Below are 18,727 nucleotides of genomic sequence, written 5' to 3'. Positions count from 1 at the left end.
TCTTTGTGGGGGAAAGCCTGCAGAACCCCAGGCAGAGAGTACCAAAGAGAATTTCTGTTTGGTCTTGGTCTTTTTAACATTTTTGAGTGCTGAGAAAAATCTTACAAAATGTTGAAACCCTCCAGTGGCTCCAGTTCCCACCATTGATCTGATGAAAGGCCTCCTACTAAGGATTTGGTTTCCAAGCATCAAACTACATGTTATGTTAACATTGCAGCAAATGGCAGTTTATAAGAGCTAAATAACCATTTTGGAGGGTGTGATTTTCAGTGGGAAAAGGTGCAGAGGTAGAGAGTTAAATGCCCCCATCTTTGCACCATGGTCCTGATCCAAACTTTGTCTATACAGGAGTAAAAGCAAGCCTTTTACCGCTCCGTTGTGTGTTAAATGTACCATGTAGTTTGTGATCCCAGTCCTCAGACCACTTGGGAAGCTCCTTTGAAAATTACTTAGGTGAAATTTCCACCAGGTATTGTTAGTCTTTCCCAGGCACCTGGAAGTGGAACATTTATGTCCCAGTACCTGGCCTGAAGTCTTGTTACCCCTCCATTGCAACATTCAGCAGCACGTCGTCCATTGTTGACATTTCAAACTCTGGAATTCCTACCAGAAAACAAGCAAACCAGATCCCAAGCGATATTGGAATCTTGCAATATCACTTGGGATCTGGTTTGCTTGTTTTCTGGTAGGAATTCCAGAGTTTGAAATGTCAACAATGGACCATGTGCTGTTAAAAAACACCAAAAAATTATAACCCAGAGACCACAAGGAAAAGAAACAAATTGCTTGCCTGCAACTTATGCTTGCAAGAGGTAATGTGTGCAGTCATATAACCCACCTTTCTTCACTCCAGCAATGTCATTTATTAGAATTAATATCTTGTTGGAGCAGTGATGAAGACAAGGTGGGAAGATGCTCATCTCACTCCCAATGGATGTGCAGATGGCTAAAATTTTCCTCTCATAGAGGGGCAGAACCTCCACCTCCCTGAGCAGACGTCCAGAATGTTTCCTCACTTGATTCTGCATAGTCACAAAATCCATATGTAGTGCTGCACAGAGGCCTCTCAGAGATTGTAAGTTCCAGGTAAGCAATCCTTTTTGCCTGATGCTGTAAATACAAGTAGGATTTTGAAAAGGAGCTTTAAAACACACAACACACACACCACGAGTGCTCCTTATTCCAGCAACTTCCTAATTTGAAACAGCCAGTACAAACTCTTTTCATGGCAACAGTACAGGGCAACATATTTGTATCATGTCCCAAACTTGTTGGCATTCATGCCTTGTAATTTTTACAGCTGTCAGGAGGGTATAATATAATACGCTATTGTAATCTGCAACCTTGGAAAAAGAAAAAAACCCACTTTTGGTCGGGTCTGGACAAGAATCCAATTTGCAACTTGTTTCATAGGGTGCAGCAGGCTTGATTGATGAAGCCAGTGTTCCTGTTCTTCTCTCTCCACTCCCACTCCACATACACGCACATTCTCTTGACAAGTTAGTTAGATTTTGCACCATCTGTTGGGTTGCTAATTTGTAAACGAAAAACAGACCTCGGTATCAGCTGCAAACTCTTGTAGACACAGTCAAGGGGTGGAATGCCTTTCATAGGTAATATAGAGTTGTAATACATGCTTATGTGTGTGTTTGTATGTATGTGGCCTGGTCGACATGTGCAAGGAGATTGAAGTGGTGAAATTCTAAAGTGGTAGATTGGAATGTAGGTGGGGAATTCCTGTTTTGAGTGTTCCTCCACGTAAAGGAACAACCCTGAAAATATTAGGTCTAGGTAGAGCAGTTCTATCTCAGCACTTGCTAGCTGTTGTTGGCTTTCTATTTTCAGGAAGTTGTTAACCTAAGGCAGAGGTTCTATTTTCAGGAAGTTGTTAACCTAAGGCATCGTGACACCACAGCCAGGGAACCTCTACCCCATAAAGGTCAGGGTGACAGCAATGGCAGCTACCGGGGAGGGAAGGGTTTTTTACACTTACCTGAGGGTCACTATGGCTCTTTGGAGGGTCTGGGGAGCCTGTGACCCTCTCTGCAGTCCTCCCAGCAGCTCCAAACTGCAGTTAAAACACTTCTTGCTTTTGTTGTGAAACTGGAAGTGGTTTATTTTTCTTTTTACTGCAGTTTGGAGCTGCTGGGAGGACTGCAGAGGGGAGTCACAGGCTCCCCAGACCCTCTAGAGCAGTGATTTTCAACCTTTTTCATCTCATGGCACACTGACAAGGCACTAAAATGATCAAGGCACACCACCAGGTTTTTGACAATTGACAAGGCACACCATGCCGCAAGTGGGGGCTCACATCTCCCATTGGCCCTATTAATAAATGACCTTTCCCCAAATTCCTGTGGCACACCTGTGAACCACTCGTGGCACACCAGTGTGCCACGGCACAGTGGTTGAAAATGGCTGCACTAGAGAGCCATAGCAACCCCCAGGTAAGTGTAACAAACCCTTCCCTCCCCAGCAGAAGCACGATCATCCCAATTGTGTTGCTTGCCCCCTCCCTTCCTCAGCAAATACTTACTGGTTCTGACCTAAGGGAAGCCTTAGGAGGAGGAAACCATCATTTAAATTTCTGTAGAGTGAATGTTTGTTTATTAAGGCACCAAGAGTTCAAGGTCTTTGAGTGTTGTGACCAGTCTTACAAAACTGTTTGGATCTCCTCTCAGTATGTTCTGATTCAATCTGTTTTCAAAAAAAGGCTCTGTTCAGAGCAACCTCCTCTGGACTTGCATCTGCCACTCCACTCATGGCCACCAAGCCCATTACTATGGTCACCTTGGTAGCTGAGCAACCTGTCACTGAAAAATGCATTCCCAACTCTACAGCCACCAAGACCATGGCCAACAATACTGCAGCTGCAGAATCAGTCACAATCAGGTTCTGCTGAGACTACAAATACTTTCACTTCATGTGAGGGGTCTGATACAGGGTCCTTCATTGCTTTGCCAACAAAGCTCTGGAGGCAGGTTCTGGTTTGGGAAAGGGGTGGATTCACACATGATCATAATTTAGATTTCAGTACAAAAGCTGCAACCAGTTCTGATGATGAGGCTGGAGTGAGAGAATGGAGGTGAGGGCTCTGCCTCAGCAACTACAGAGAGGAAGAGGCCCAAGAAAACTACTGCGGAGAGAAGGAGGAAGTGAGTGGTATATAACCCCATCTCTTCTCTCATGTCAGCACTGCAGGAACAGGGGAAGGCTTTCCAGGGAAGATCAGCAGACCTTCCTTTGTGGGAGGAAAAGACATTACAGGTTGAGACTAATTATTCGAGTGGGTTCCCTTCCAGGCAGGAACTATAGCAAATCAATTTAAAAAACAAAGTTTCTTTGTTCCAGTGATTGAAACACTGGATTGAAACACCTTGCTGATCTTTTGACTCTAAGATAAGAGTCATTAAGAAGACAATCCATCAGCACTTCACTCAGCCCCGCCCTTCACCAATGCAAAATGATCACCTTTCTTTCAAGTGCTGGGGGAAGGGAGGGGTCCGAGGCGGCGAGAGAAGGACTGATGGATTGTCAGCCAGCTGCCCTCTTTCTCACACATTAAGGAGACTGTTGTTAAAGGACTGTTCAGTTTTTAAAACCGATTTTAAAGGGATGCATTTTCCCCCTTCTCCAGGGATCAGCAAGTTCCTTCTCATTTGCAGGGGCCATTCGTGTCAAATCCATGTATAAAAAATCCGTGTATAAATAGGCTGGACCTGTACTTCAGCACCCATGAGTAAAATGGAAAGGTCCTTCAGACCTGAGCTGCAGAGGACATGGGAAATCCCCACTGGCTTATAACCTAGTCTAGAGAAGTGCTAGAGCATTCACAAGCTTGATCACAATTGGAGGAAGTTTATCATCACAACAGTAAACTATGGAGAGAGGACCTTTATTGTGGTGGGCTCCATATTATGGAACTCTTTCCATAGATGTATTCACCTGATACCAGCATTGCTCTCTTTTAGACAAAGCTTGTCCATCTGAGCTTTTGTTGATATCTAAATCCATTTGTTGTAATTTTTTGTGTCTGTTTTATCTGCTGTTTAATCAGCTTTGCTTTACTGATATTTTACATTTTGATATTGTGTTTTTATTGTGGTGTTTGTATTTGTGAATCTGCTTGAGGATTTTTTTTAAAAAGACAAGATAGGGTAGAAATGCCTAAATAAATAAAATGGTAATACAGGATTGTAGTCGGATAGTAGAACTCACTGTTTGCATACAGAACAACCCATGTTTAGTCCTCAGCATCTTCTCCTAACAAGAACTCAGCGGCAAGGCTGGTAAGATATTCTAGAGAGCTGTAGTCAAACTGAGGTTGGTATATACTGATTTGGTTGATCATGTGAGATCACATGGTATAAGAGCCATCTTATAGCCCAGACCTATGTGGATCTTACATAGGTGTAAGGCAGTGGTATTCAGACTGGGGCATTGGGACGCCCCGGCCAGAGGGCCCTGACCTCTGTCCCCTTAAGGGACGGGAAGGCAGCAATTTGATCCCGAGGATTGCACCACTAACGGAGCTGTGCAAAAACTTCTGGTTTTGCGGAGGTGGGGCGCAATTGCTCCACTTTCACTTCAAAGTGGCTGGTGAGCCCCGCATGCACTCGCGAAGGGCTCCCCGCACCCCGGGAAGGCTGCTGCAGGGACTGATGAGTACATCCCAGTCCCTGCAGCCCCCCTGAGCTACGTGATCGTGGGGATCACATCACTGCCTTCCCCCCAACCCCTCCCTCCCCTGCAAAGACTTAGTGGCTCTCAAACTCTCCCAGAGAGTTTGAGAACCACTGTTTAAGGTGTAAAGGCATAAGGTCCTTCACAGCTGTTACAAAATGAATCATGGTCTCTGGAGCAGCTGGGCCGCCTCCACAAGTGGTGAGAGGCAATGGCTGCTCACCAGCAGATCCTCTCAGTCTGGGGTACTAGTTAATCAGCAGAGTGGGTGGAACAGGTTGGGGGGGATGAATGGGGAGGAGACAGGGCAGAACATGAGCTGGAAGTGGGTGATGTCAGCAGAAATGGCACTGCCAATATCTTATCCACTTTCCCGAGTCCACTCAAACTTGCACAAGCGGAATGTCCCCTTACCCAGGGGAGATCTCTGTGACACCCCCCCCCCCCCCGCAATGCAGCACAGCTGCATCAGCAGGGATGGGAAAGGATTGAATTGGGGCTTTAAATGCATAATGGCCATGCAAGTCATCCATTGCTCCTAAACTGTAGCATAGAAGAAATCCACTTTGGGGATATTCTGAAGTTCTTTTATATGTGAAGAAGGGGAGAGTAACTCAAGAGTAATTGAGAGTAATTCAAGAATATTTGCTCTTCCATTCCGATTCATAAAATCCTCTTGGTGGCAGTGTAGTCACCAGCAGGCACAAGGTTATCTTTGTTCACAACATAAGCATTGGGCAGGGTCAGAAAAGAGCACAGTTCTGGGGTCCTATGGAGTGTCTCTTAGCTATTTCCTGTGGGCTGTAGGTCTGACAGCCTCCCTTTATGTTAGTTACTCAAGCGTGGGAGTGAAAGATTGTTGACTGCACACTTTATCTGTTATCTCAGAGTTGCTCTTCTGTATGGTTTCAGGCATTTTATGGATCCAAACATAACATCTGCAGAGGCCAGATGACAATATTTTATGGACTTGAAAGAATTTGGGTTTTGTTTTTTGAAGGAGAAAGTATCTTAATTTTCACCCCTTTAACCTTCCAGTGGAAAATAATGGTTTCTGTTGACTTCAGCTTTTCTAATCTCTGCCAACATTTTATGGAAACACCCACTGTGTGTCCGATTCTACTGGCCAAGTACATTGTTAGATTCAGTGGGCTAAATTATTTTAGAGATTCTTCACTAAATCTGTGGGTACACTGAAATACAAAGTGTACACAGACCTGGGTCACCTTATTTGCTCAAGAATCAATGAGTTTAGGTATGGTAGTTAATGTTTCTCTCAGAAGCTGCAGAGTGCTTTTCTTGCAGGTGGCATTGCTAGAACACAGACGTGCTTTTTGGTCTCTGACCAGCTTAGTTGCCCATGATCTTGCTTGATGTAATGCAAACAGCACTCTCAGTGTCAAAAAGTCTCCCAGAATATAGGAACAATTCTAAAAACACAATGGCCTTTTTTGACCTAGAGCTGCTCTGGAAAACCTCTCCCACAGTGGTAAGAGTTACAGCAGTACATCTTTTAATTGACATTGCCCTGCAAGTCACCTGATTTGATTAAAGTTATCTCTCTGTTTAAAGTAATCTTACTTTCCCTCTATAGTGGATGCTTTACAAGTGTGGGAAACAAAGAACATTTCTGTATTTGTACCAAAGTTCTTGGGGAAAACCTTTCATGTTTTTATTTCCCAGTTTCTTCTGTCTGTTTAGTTTTGATGCTGGATTTAAAATTTTCTCTGTGAACTTGAGATGGTTCTCTGAGCCCTGCATTTCCAGTTGCATCATTATCTGACACAATATTTTAGCTCTTCAGTTTTTAGAATCCCTTTGGTTTGCATTTTGGTCCTTTTCTGATGTATTAGTTTTCTGTTACCCATTCTACCCCTACTGTTGTTTTCATTGTAGTTTTGCTTTTAAATTTATTTTAATTTAGTTAAAACCTGTGTTAATTGAAGGTTAGGACAGTATTTTTAATATTATTTTGAGTTAATAGTTTATTTGCACCAGTTGGCTCCAATCTAAAGAACTGATGTGTTAGGAAAAAATCTCACCCACTGTGTGGGTGATTTGAGAGAGATATAACTATGCCAAAAAAAACTAAGAATTTTGTGTTGAGGGTCAGCCTGCACATAGCCAGATGTCCTATTTGGACTGAGAAGAGAATCACATCTGGATAAAAAACTCCAACATGCCTTGAGAAAACTAGATGTGCTTTTCTTATAATCATTTCCATTCAGAACCTTAAACTATACAGTTAAGTAGTGAGGCATGGAATGTCAGTCTAGGAGACTTTCCCATGGAGTGGAAGAGGGGGACTTGCACTATTGTGAGGAGTGTATAGGACTGGAGTAGGTTTGTGATCAGTGTAACACATACTTTGAACCCTTGTAATACAAATAAAATCCCTTTCCATATGATGATTCATACAAGATATGTGCACATGGATAGAGGGACATTGGGTTGGCAAACTCGCCTTTGTGCAGGGACTCTGTTCTAATGGTTATATGTAGGTCAAAACAGAGCCTTCTGCTGTGCTCCGCATGAATTTATTCCATGCATTTAACGTATGAAAGGCTACATTGCACTTTGTGTGGTAGTTGTGTTTATTGCAGCTAAGGTAAACCCACAAGCTAAAAAAGGGGAACATAAATTTCCAAACACACATAGACATGTGACTGGGAACAGAGGTCAGTTGTGGCTTCCCAGTGCATTCAGTCACATATTTTCTTATGACTGGATATCTGTATTTCCCTTTCACCCTTTTACATGAAAACACACACCATGGTCAATGTGATGGATAAGACTGCTGTATAAAGTGCCACTAAATGTAGTGTTCCTATCAGCACTCGGCTGTTATCTTTCTGTCTGCTGGAACAGGGTAGGTCAAAGTGTAAAGACCGGGGCAGTGCTTGGTGTGGACATAGCCTGCTCAGGCATCGTCAGGAAAATAGAAAGAAAATTTAGTACCTCTTTACTGAGATATTTGTTCTCAGAAGCAACACCTGGAGTTGGAGCCCAACCAAGGCCCACTTAGGAAATTCTGACTATGATGCTGACTATCCCAAAACATTGGAATTGTTTGAGAAATCTCTATTAACAGGAAAGTAAAGTAAGCAAATATTTGGGGGCATGTGAGAACATCGGATTAAAAAAAAGATAATCATGATTGGCAAAAGTGGCTGCAGTAGAAGTTAATAGAACTTGCATACAATAAATCCCTCTGTAGAATAGAAATGTGTATTATTATTTCTCTCTAGGGCAGTGTTTCCCAAACTTTTTTTGACCAGTGGCTCCCTTGACCTTCTGGGCCATTGGCCTCAGCTCTCCATTAAGGCTACAATTCTATACATTGTATAGGGTGGTGGGTTTTTCATGAGGATTCGGCAGCTCCCCTGGCTGGTCTCCACAGCTCACAAATCGGGAACCACTGCTCTAGGAAGATATACCTGATGCATTCAGAGTTGTATGCCATCACAATCCATGTCATCATGTTGTTTGGAAGTTTTTGCCATAGCAACCCATTTCCCCAAATGTAGTAAAATGTTGCTGTTGTGATTTGTCATCCTTTGGGTTGCCAGGTGTTCCACTACTTAGTGAAAATACAGCCAGGAAACATTTTCAGTTCAGAATGACTAACTGCTATGTATATGGGAATGAGATTGTGTGTGGGTGAATGAACTATATGAGTCATGTTCTTCTTTCTGCTAGTTGTAATTCATATACTGTACTTGCCTGGCTTTGTACTTTAAGCGGTGTCATGCTGTTATGCTGTACAGACACAAGTACTACATCATTTTACAAGGAAATTTATGCAAGGGTGACACAAGATTACTATTAAGAGCAAAGCTCTGGACTTCTGTCCCTCCCATCCACAGTCTGCTGCACTTGCTATAGTTTTCCCTCTCCCAGCTGTGTACCTCAGTGGGAAGAACCTTCCCAGGTACTCCAGCAGAACGGCCATCAACTGTGGAGGATGGTGATGCATTTTGAATGTCAGAGTAGTTTTAGAGGCATCTGCATGCAGAAAATAAGTATTTGTGGCAGAGAATTTGGGAGAAACATGTTCATCAGCTGCTATTAACATTCACCTTGTGACGTTCTACAGAACATACTCTTTTCTGTATCATGTGGAAAGGCCCTGTGCCTAATTTTACATGATATGTTATATGTAACATGTTACATATGTTACATGATACAGTATACAAAAAATATTACGTATATGGAATTGTTGAGATGTTGTCTGGAAGCTTTCAGTCCTGTGAGCATTTTTTTGTTACAGCGAATTAGGTTAGTGGCCCCTAAAATAGAGAGTGAAAGTCCAGAACTGTATTCTGGTCTGCAAGTTGAACTTCACTTCTGTACAGAGAATGACAGTTTCAACCTCAGGAAGCACAATTCTCAAAGCTTTGAGTTCAGGGGGCCAGCTCCCTTCTAAATGCAGCAGGAAAATCCAGTCTCCTGAGCTCTTTCTTGCCCACTGCAGGAAGGTACCAAAGAGGTTCTAAACATGTTGTCTAAATCAGCCCAGCAAAGAAGTCCACAGAAGTTACAAGCCCACAGTTTATTTCTACTAGCATGCATGCCTGTGCACATTCATATATGTAATTTTGCTATGCTCTTGTTCGTTCACTCATGTCCTGAAAGAAAAAAGTTGCAGCTCTCTTCTAGTTGACCCTAAAATGGTTACCTGGGGACACTTTTTATTTGACGCAGTCAAGTAAGGGAATGCCTAATTAAAAACCTGATGAAGTAAAACTTCATGAATAAAACTTCATGTAAATCTATGTTTCTGAAATGTGGGCTGAACTTGACTACTCATTGTTGACTTGACTTGCCCACTGTTGTGACTTCAGGGGTCTGTCAAAATCTACCCACTGATTCTCCTCTTCCACAATTTCTCAAATAAATGTTTTCCAGGCTTAAATCTAACTATCAACTATGCTACCTCCTTGTTAAAAATCCTTAACAATCTTTGTGAATCCTCTCTCTGTCCTCTTTGAATGAATGGATAAAAATGGCATCCGTGAATGCCACTTTGCATTAGAGACCTCGCTGAGTTCACATTCTCAGGGAGATTTTTCCAACACAGTCCTCGCCAGAGTCCCGAGAGACATACTGCAGGATTTCCTCTGGTGGTTCAGGAAGAATTTTTTCCCATCCAAAGAATACAAACCAAAACAGCACTGAACAAGTTGGTGGTGTAAATTAGTCCCTACTGTCCAGCTACTGCCAGAAAGCAACAGATGCTGATGCTATGGTATGTTTCTTACAAGTCTTGAAAATCTGTAAAATGCTATTCCTGTGGAATGGGATGTACCAAGTGAGGACTTTGGATGGTTCCCTTTGATGCAGTTCTTAAAATGAAGTGCTGAACAGCTAAAACCATAACAGCAGGATAAAGGAATTGTGGGGAGGCTGGTCCTCTCTGGGATATTCTTGCTTCCCCCCCCCCCCCATTTACAGCTTGAATTTCAAAAAGTAAATTTCTGGCTGTTTTCTGTATGGAAATGTGAGCGGCAGAGGAGTACATGCAATGTTTTTCCTAATTATTCAGGGCAGGATAGTGTGTTTTATTTCTTCATTTACATGTATATTGTATCCTTCCTCCAAGGAGGTCAGGTAAGAATAAATGACTCTTTCCTCTTTTATATTCACATCAGTTCTGTGAGGTGGGTTAGACTGAAAGCTAGTAACTGACCCAACTGGCTGTGTGGAGATCTGAACTCAGGTTAAAGTTCAAATCTGGCCTAGTCTAACATTATAACCTTCATGCCGTGTTGATGCTCAAACCTTAGCAAACATGTTCCTAAACCGGCATTTGCTGAAGCAACATGAAGAACTTATATAGGAGATAATTAGCTGGTAAGGGAGGTCTCTCAACCCTTCTCAGATAAAAATGCTTTCTGAGACCATTTCCCCTCCATTCCCTTATCTCCAGCTTTGGAGCCCAGCAAGAGTTCAGCGTGTGGTTGGTCTGTGGAACTCCTTGCCACGGGATGTGGTGACAGCGTCTGGCCTGGATGCCTTTAAAAGGGGATTGGACAAGTTTCTGGAGGAAAAATCCATTACGGGTTACAAGCCATGATGTGTATGTGCAACCTCCTGATTTTAGAAATGGGCTATGTCAGAATGCCAGGGAGGGCACCAGGATGAGGTCTCTTGTTATCTGGTGTGCTCCCTGGGGCATTTGGTGGGCCGCTGTGAGATACAGGAAGCTGGACTAGATGGGCCTATGGCCTGATCCAGTGGGGCTGTTCTTATGTTCTTATGCGATAGACCAGTGGTTCCCAACCTTTTCCCAAAGGCAAGGGAGCCACTAAGTCCTTGCAGGGAAATGCTGGTGGGTGGCAATCTAGCAGTGACAGCTGTGATGGCTGTAGCGGCACTTCCAAGTTCGTGCTGCTGAAGTAAAAAACTGGTTTTGGGGACTTACCCTGTGGTGGTGGCAGGAACTCAGGTTTTGTGGTGTCTCCAGTTGCTGCTGCCAGCTAAATTTGAAAAACCCCGTTTGTTTTTACTTTGGTGGTGGTGGCAGTGGCGCAAACCTGGAACTGCCATTGCTACCATCACAGCTGTCACCACCGGATCGCCACTCTCCTTAAGAGAGAATGCAGTGTTTCCGGTTGCCCTGTAGGAGGGGGTCTTGACCCCCAAGGCTGGGAACCACTGCTATAAAGACGTGATTGAAGTGGGAGGCATTTTTCCATCATACTCTCTCAATACTCTCTCCATTTCTGGGGCATTTGGTGGGCCGCTGTGAGATACAGGAAGCTGGACTAGATGGGCCTGTGGCCTGATGCAGTGGGGCTGTTCTTATGTTCTTATGTTCTTAAGAGAATTAACAAGTGAAAAATAACCTGGGAGGGGAGATGGCAGGTAAGGCAGTGTTTCTGAACGTCTGTCCTCTGCTGTATCACTTCACATAATCTACCTATTCAAAGTACCACCTGAAGTAACTGGCAATGACATCATTGACATCAATGACATCATTGCCAGTTACTTCTGGGTTGGGAGGCCAAATGTGATGCAACAAACACCAGTAACAGGCTGAGTGTGGATGGGATGGCTTTTTCAAATTGAAAAAGCATGCTTTGGAGCTCTGCCTGCCGAATGTTGTATCACGTTTTTGGTCTCGCTTCTGGGTGGCAGGTGTCCTCTCAAGTAACACCAGGTACCGTCTCAAGTACCACTGGTGGTACCAGTACCACTGGTTGAGAAACACTGAGGTAGGGGGAGAATTAAGCATTCTCCACCCACTTTTCCCAAGAGAAAGAACTCTGCTGGATCAGATAAAGGCCCACCCAGTCCCAAACCGTGTTTCCACAGTAGCTAACCAGTTGCCCCTGGGATGCCTACAAGTAGGGTATGTAGTGGCATCACTAGGAAGGCGCGGGGGGGCAGACCCCCTGTTTGGGGTGCATGAGCATTACCAACTCCACAGTCCAGGTCAACCAGCCAGGTAGACCTGGGTTCCTGATTTAACACAGCCTCTGTGACCAGGGTTTGCTGGGTTGGTAGACCTGGGCTCCTGCCTGAACTTGGAACCCAAGTCTACCAGATGGGTAGACCTGGGCACCCATTCCAGCCAATTTTGCCAATGCTAACCCCTTGTACCTGATTTTGCTCCCCAGTGGTGGGGTGCCCTTCCCTGCTGGCAGACAGTTTTTTTTTGGGGGGGGGGTCATGCACCCATGGCCCCCCCCCTTGGATCCGCCCCTGGCAGGGGGTGAGGACTGCACTGGGTGACGTGCATGGTGTGTGTGTGTGTGTGTGTGTGTGTGTGTGTGTCAGTCATGCACGCTAGTGAACAGAATCACTACAATTGTGGTTTTTAGGAATACCATCATGTGTCCCATACCAGGGGTGTCCAAACTTTTTAGCAGGAGGACCACATCATCTCTCTGACGCTGTGTCAGGGGCCGAAAAAAAAAGAATTAATTTGCATTTTAAATTTTGAATAAATTTACATAAATGAATATATTAGAGTTGATGATAATAATAATAAACTTTATTTCTATCCCGCCCTTCTCCCCAAAGGGACCAAGGGCAGCTTACAACATATAAAAACAGATTAAAACATAATTTCACAAACAGATAAAAACATATTAAAAACACATTAACGGAAACCATAAAAACAGTAGTCAGATAAAAGTCAGAATAAAAAAGAGCATAAAACAGCAGTTCTTAGAGGAATCAGGCCTGTAAAAAAGCAACTAAAAGATGTATAAAAGATATTTAAAAGGCCATGAAGTCAGAAGGCTTGTTTAAACAGCAAGGTCTTCAGGCCTTGCCGAAAAGTCTCAAGAGAGGGAGCCATTCTCAAGTCAAGGGGAAGGGAGTTCCATAACGTTGGTGCCACTACTGAGAAGGCCCTGTTTTTTGCCGCCGCCCCACGTACCTCCTTAGGCGGCGGCACTTGTAAAAAGGCCTTCTCTGATGACCTAAGAGGACGAGCCGGATTGTACGGGAGTAGGCGATCTCTAAGATACCCTGGCCCAGAGCAGTATAGGGCTTTAAAGGTCAAAACCAGCACCTTGAATTGGGCCCGGAAACTAATGGGCAGCCAATGTAGCCCTCAGAGAAGCGGACTGACAGAGTCAAACCGCCTAGCTCCAGTGACAACACGGGCCGCCACATTCTGCACTAATTGCAGTTTCTGAACTGTCTTCGGGGACAGCCCCACATAAAGCGCATTACAATAATCTAACCTTGATGTCACCGTAGCATGGATCACCGTGGCCAGGTCTGCATGATCCAAGTATGGCCGCAGCTGGCGCACCAGCCGAAGCTGAGCGAAGACCCCCCTAGCCACAGCCGCCACCTGGGAATTCAGGAGCAGCTGCGAGTCCAGGTGGACCCCCAAGCTGCGGACCTGCTCCTTCAGAGGGAGTGCAACCCCATTCAGAGCAAGCTGATAATCCAGCACCTGCATCGAGGATTTCCGAACCAGGAGAGCCTCTGTCTTATCCGGATTTAATTTCAGCTTGTTAGCCCCCATCCAAATCCTCACTGCTTCCAGACAGCGCTCCAGGCCCTCAACCGCCACCCTGGAGTCTGGAGGAAAGGAGAGATAAACCTGGGTGTCATCAGCATATTGATGACACCCTACTCCAAACCCCCGGATGACCTCTCCCAGCGGTTTCATGTAGATATTAAATAGCATGGGGGAATAGATGGAACTTGTATGAATGAATGAAGATCTTGCAATAGTTCAGGGCCTAGAAAAGGCCTTGCACAAAGCAAGGCCAGCTTTTGTTGCCGCCGCCGCTGCATCACAATGTGAAACAGCAAGCAGTGGAGGAAGCCCTTGCCCTTGGCTCACATGAGAGGTCGAACAGTTGGCTGTCACGCTGAGAGCAATTGCTTAAAACCAGCACAGGCTCCAGCAAGTCTCCAGAGGGCCAGAGAATCATTGGAGATTGGGGGCTCCCTGAGGGCCAGATTGGGAGTCCTCTAGGGCCGCAGGTGGCCCCAGGGCCGGGGTTTGGGCACCCCGTTATATACCATTCGATGTATAATTTGCACCAGAATGCAATGAAAAAAAGGAATATCTCCATTCTATCAAAATTTATGGCCAAAAAACCTGAAAACAAAAATGCAACTGTCTTATGTTACAAAAAAGTACATTTCTTTAATTCAGAACGGACCAATGAGAGTGATTCTTCGAAGAGCCAATGAGATGTTGTTATGACACAGCATGGAATCAATAAGGTGTTAGTAAGGTAACAACTGGGGCGGTGGCACCACTAGCAGTGGCAGACCTCCCCAGCCCGTGATGGGCAAAAGATCCGTGATGGCACCCCCTGTGGGATGCTGCCCCCCAGCGTGCAAATCCACCACCACACACAAACACTGCAACATTCTAGAGCCTTACGTGGCTCCAGGATGCACCGGGGAAGCCTCCTGAGGCTTCCTTGCACTCTTAAACTGTACTTCCGGCAAACCAGAAGCACAGTTTCCGACTGTTGGGAGCCTCAGTGAGCTTCTGCACGGTCCAACAGGTGCACAGGGCTCCATGCCTACGGCATTTGCCCCTTTCACGTAATGGCAGGTCCACCACTTTCCACTAGTGACCAAAATTGCTAAAATCATGATTTGTAGAAATACCATCATCATGTTATATTCCATTCAATGCATAATTTACAGAAGAATGCAATAAAAAAACCATGTTGAAATATCTGTGTTCTATCAAAAGGTATAGCGAAGAAACCAGTGGGACAGGGCAATGGCAATGGCACATTGCCATGCCCAGTGCATGGGAAGAGGTCCATCATGGGGGTGACTCGCTGGCCTTCTGCATTGGACGATGCAAACCCTGGTGATGTCACTGAGGGCAGGCAGGCAAGTAACACTCTCACTGTTGCTTTCCCTACGACCTGGTGTTCAGAGAAAAACTACATACTCTGAATCTGAAGGTGGCATGGAGATAGACTTGCCTTTCATGGATTTGTCTACGCCCCTTTTTAAAGTCATCTAGGCTAGTGGCCATGTGATAACTGAGAATTTCAAAAATTAATAATGCCCTGTGTGAAGAAGTACTTTTGCTTGTCAAATCCTGAGCCTCCTGCCAATACATTTCATTGGACAACCTGAAGTTCTAGAGTTATGGCATAGGGGGAAGAGAAAAACCTCTCTCCAGCCACTCCCTCTGCACCATGCATAATTTTGTAAATCTCAAATGTTCCTCCTTAGATGCCTTTTTTCTAAACTAAGAAGCCCTGAACACCATAGCCTTTCCTTGGGACAGCTCTCCAGGCCCCTGGCATTGGGTTTCCTTCTACTTCTTTACTTGCTCTACAGCATCCTTTTTGCAGTGTGGTCTCTAGAGCTGAACATAGTATTCCAAGTACAAGCACACTATAGATTTGTACAAAGATGTTGCAGAATTCATAACTTTATTCTCAGTTCCTTTCTGTATTATGCCTAGCATGTCATTTGCTTTATTCACAGTTGGAGAAAGAAGATTGCTATTTTCATTGAACGGTTCATGGCAACCAAAGGTCATTCTCTCAGTCAGTTGCCACCAGTCCAGACCCCATCAGTGTATATGTGAAATTAGGATTTTTCCCTTGCAAATTTCACCCTGACCTTCTATTAGCATTATAATTAAACATGAGATTTTTTCATGAATATGTAGTTTTGTCCTCAGCAAGAAGTAAACCTGATGAATGAGTGTAAAGGCACTGGATGATGGTAAGCACAGAAGCACGTGGAATGTTAATACTGTACTTTTAACATCTTATTTTATTAAAATTATTTAAATTTATTTGCAACTTAAGTGATGTCTTTTATTCACGTTTGCAATGACTTTTGCATTGACTTAGAATATGCTTTGCAGTGTGCCTTGGCTCCCCTTCCTTCCCATCACAAAATTGTGCAGACTGGGCTTGTACACACTGGTTGTATTATCTGAATTGCTTGAAAGAAAAGAAGCATGTCATGAGTTCGATTATGCATTTAAGTACTACCAGTAATCTAATTAAAGTGTAAAAACTGCCTAGAAAGAGAAAGAACAGAGGAGCTGTTCAGCTGTCTGTCTTTCAATTTGCTTGTTCTCAAGAAGCCCCAAACAAGAGAATGGCACAGATGTTTGAATGGCTTTGCTTTTCTGCAGTAAGCATTTAAGGGAGGCCATTGTTGCATCCATGTTAATTATAGAGTAACCAACTATTTAACTAAGCATGCGCCATTCACAATTGTCAGTACTGCATGTATATGATATAGGGCTGTCATCCAATTAAATTTTGATTAATTATATGAAGTTCAGTCAATAGATTAACTGATTAAGTCTGCATAGATTCAGAGAAAACAAGTGTTCATGGTAATATTCATTTATTTTTTGAAGAGGCACACATTTGTCATTCGTGACATTGTCTTATAAGAGGCATTCCATGTTATCTTTGACACAGGAGGGGAAAATGCCTCTTCCAAGATTGCATTTGCCACCTGCAGTTGGTATAAAATAAAATTTGCTTCTTGAAAGGCACACCATTTTAGTCAAGATTTTTTTTTTAATCAATACAGTGTTTCAGCCCTAGTATTATGCTATTTTGGATACTCTTTGTACTTCAGTTTAAAACTTAAGGCATGAATCAGCTGTCTGTGTTGCCTGTATGCCAAAGAAAAACAGAGAGTACAATACCGCAAACTCAACAACGGTTTGCCATGGCAAGAGCTTTGCAGAGTCCCTAGTTCCACCTCACAGGTGATTGACCTCTGGTGTGGTGAGGGTAATGAGGACCTTCAAGCTTTGCTCTCAGATCAGTTAACACAGGGGTGCTCACACTTTTTTGGCTCGAGAGCTACTTTGAAACCCAGCAAGGCCCGGAGATCTACCAGAGTTTTTTTTACAATGTTCGCGCCATCATAACATATAACATTTATGTGTACAATGTATGTTGGTGTACCTTGAGCCCCACTGAGTATAACAGGACTTACTCCTGAGTAGACATGCCTAGGATTAGGCTGTGAGGCTGCAATCCTAGCCACACTTACCTGGGAGTAAGCCCCATTGAGTACAATGGGCCTTACTCCTGGTGTTTCCTCCCAGAGCCACCTGAAGGGGGGGGTTGGCACTCCGCGATCTACTCATTTTGCCTCGCGATCTACCAGTAGATCGCGATCCACCTATTGAACACCCCTGAGTTAACAGGTGAGGTGGGAACAGAGAAGGGAACTGTGGACTCTTTGATCTTTTGGATTTGAAGTTTCACCGTGCAAGGACTTCTTCCTGTTGGGCTGCAATGTTGATGTGATTTAAGGGCATCTTGTAATTTCCACTGGAACTTTAGATTGTGTGTTCAGTGTGTGTTCAGATAACCTGTTAATTCTGAGAGAAGTAATAACAAAAATGTATAATCTTTATTGTAAAATTTGTCATCCATCTGTTCTAAAAGTTCCGTGGTGCCTTGTTAAAAGAATGTCGTAATTCCCATTGGCAGGTTGCCTAGAACCACACTCCCTGGTTGGGAGTTAGAATCTCACTCCCTGGTTGGTTGGGAGGTCCAAGGCAGGTTGCCTCCCTACTCCAAATTGTGCTGTGAAATCTGACTGCTGCTCTGCATATCTCTCTTTCACCCTTTGCTTCTGAAATGGGAAAGGAGAGTCAGGGTCTGGCAGGACACACAGTAGGGGCCCATGCCAGAACTCACCCTCAGGGTGGGAGTCTGTCCAACCCCTGAGGATATGAGTGTCCATTGCTGTCATTTCTTCCCACCACCCTCTGTTATACTGGGGTCTTTGGGGATGCTTTCCATGGCTGTCAGTAGTGACATGCTGTGAGGTGCAACACTGGGAGTCACTTGGTGCAGAGCTCAGTGACCTGAAAGTGTGATGTCACTGCCCAACTTCTGGGTTGCTGAGCTTCCATATGCATGATCACTGGGAAAGCTGAGCTAAGCTAAGTCTCTATACTAGGAGAGACTAGCTGAGGCAGACAAGAGCTGAGCCTCCCCATTGATTGTGCAACCACTCAGTATAGGTGGAGTGCAAGTGCAATGATTCTCTGTGACTGCACACATGCTCCACCCAGTTCCTGAGTGTTGGCATGATGGCTGGAGGGACTCATCTCTTGTCTGCCTCTGTGTTAGTTTAGCAGCAGCTCAGTCTCCCATGTGATTATGCAACCCCTCAGAAAGTGAGTGGAGTGTGTGCAATCATAGGGGAGGCTGAGGCTAGGAGTAGCATAGGTGAAGCTGTGCTTCCCCTGACCGCATGTCCCTGGTTGTTAGGGAGCAGCAGCAGTGGTGGAACCATCTTTCCCCCAGTGCTATTTTACAATTCCTAGATGTCCTGCCTCTGCAGTGGGATCTGGAGATTACCCCCCTGCTGGGCCCTGGCCCAACTTCTCAGGTGACAGTGGGGGACAGTGGCAGCTGCAGATCATCCACTCTCCTCCCTCACACCATTTTACAAATCTTTCTGCTACATTTCACCACTGCTTGATCAGGGCCCAGTGGGGATGCTTACCTGGAAGTGGTGGGGAGCAGGTGGCAGTGCAGAGCAAAAGTCCTCCTGTGCACTGCCACCTGTAACTGTATTTTTTTTTTCTTGT

General features: G+C 44.5%; 1 protein-coding gene across 3 annotated transcripts in view; it reads left to right on the top strand.

The window, feature by feature from the left end:
- Window positions 1-18,727, top strand: part of COL18A1 (collagen type XVIII alpha 1 chain) — a 204,718-nt gene that overhangs the window by 123,641 nt on the left and 62,350 nt on the right. The window lies entirely within an intron of this gene.

Source organism: Tiliqua scincoides, chromosome 1 (genome assembly GCF_035046505.1).
Source record: "Tiliqua scincoides isolate rTilSci1 chromosome 1, rTilSci1.hap2, whole genome shotgun sequence".
Classification (NCBI taxonomy): Eukaryota; Metazoa; Chordata; class Lepidosauria; order Squamata; family Scincidae; genus Tiliqua; species Tiliqua scincoides.
Note: the sequence above shows the minus strand (reverse complement) of the source record. Positions and strands in the feature narration are given on the sequence as shown.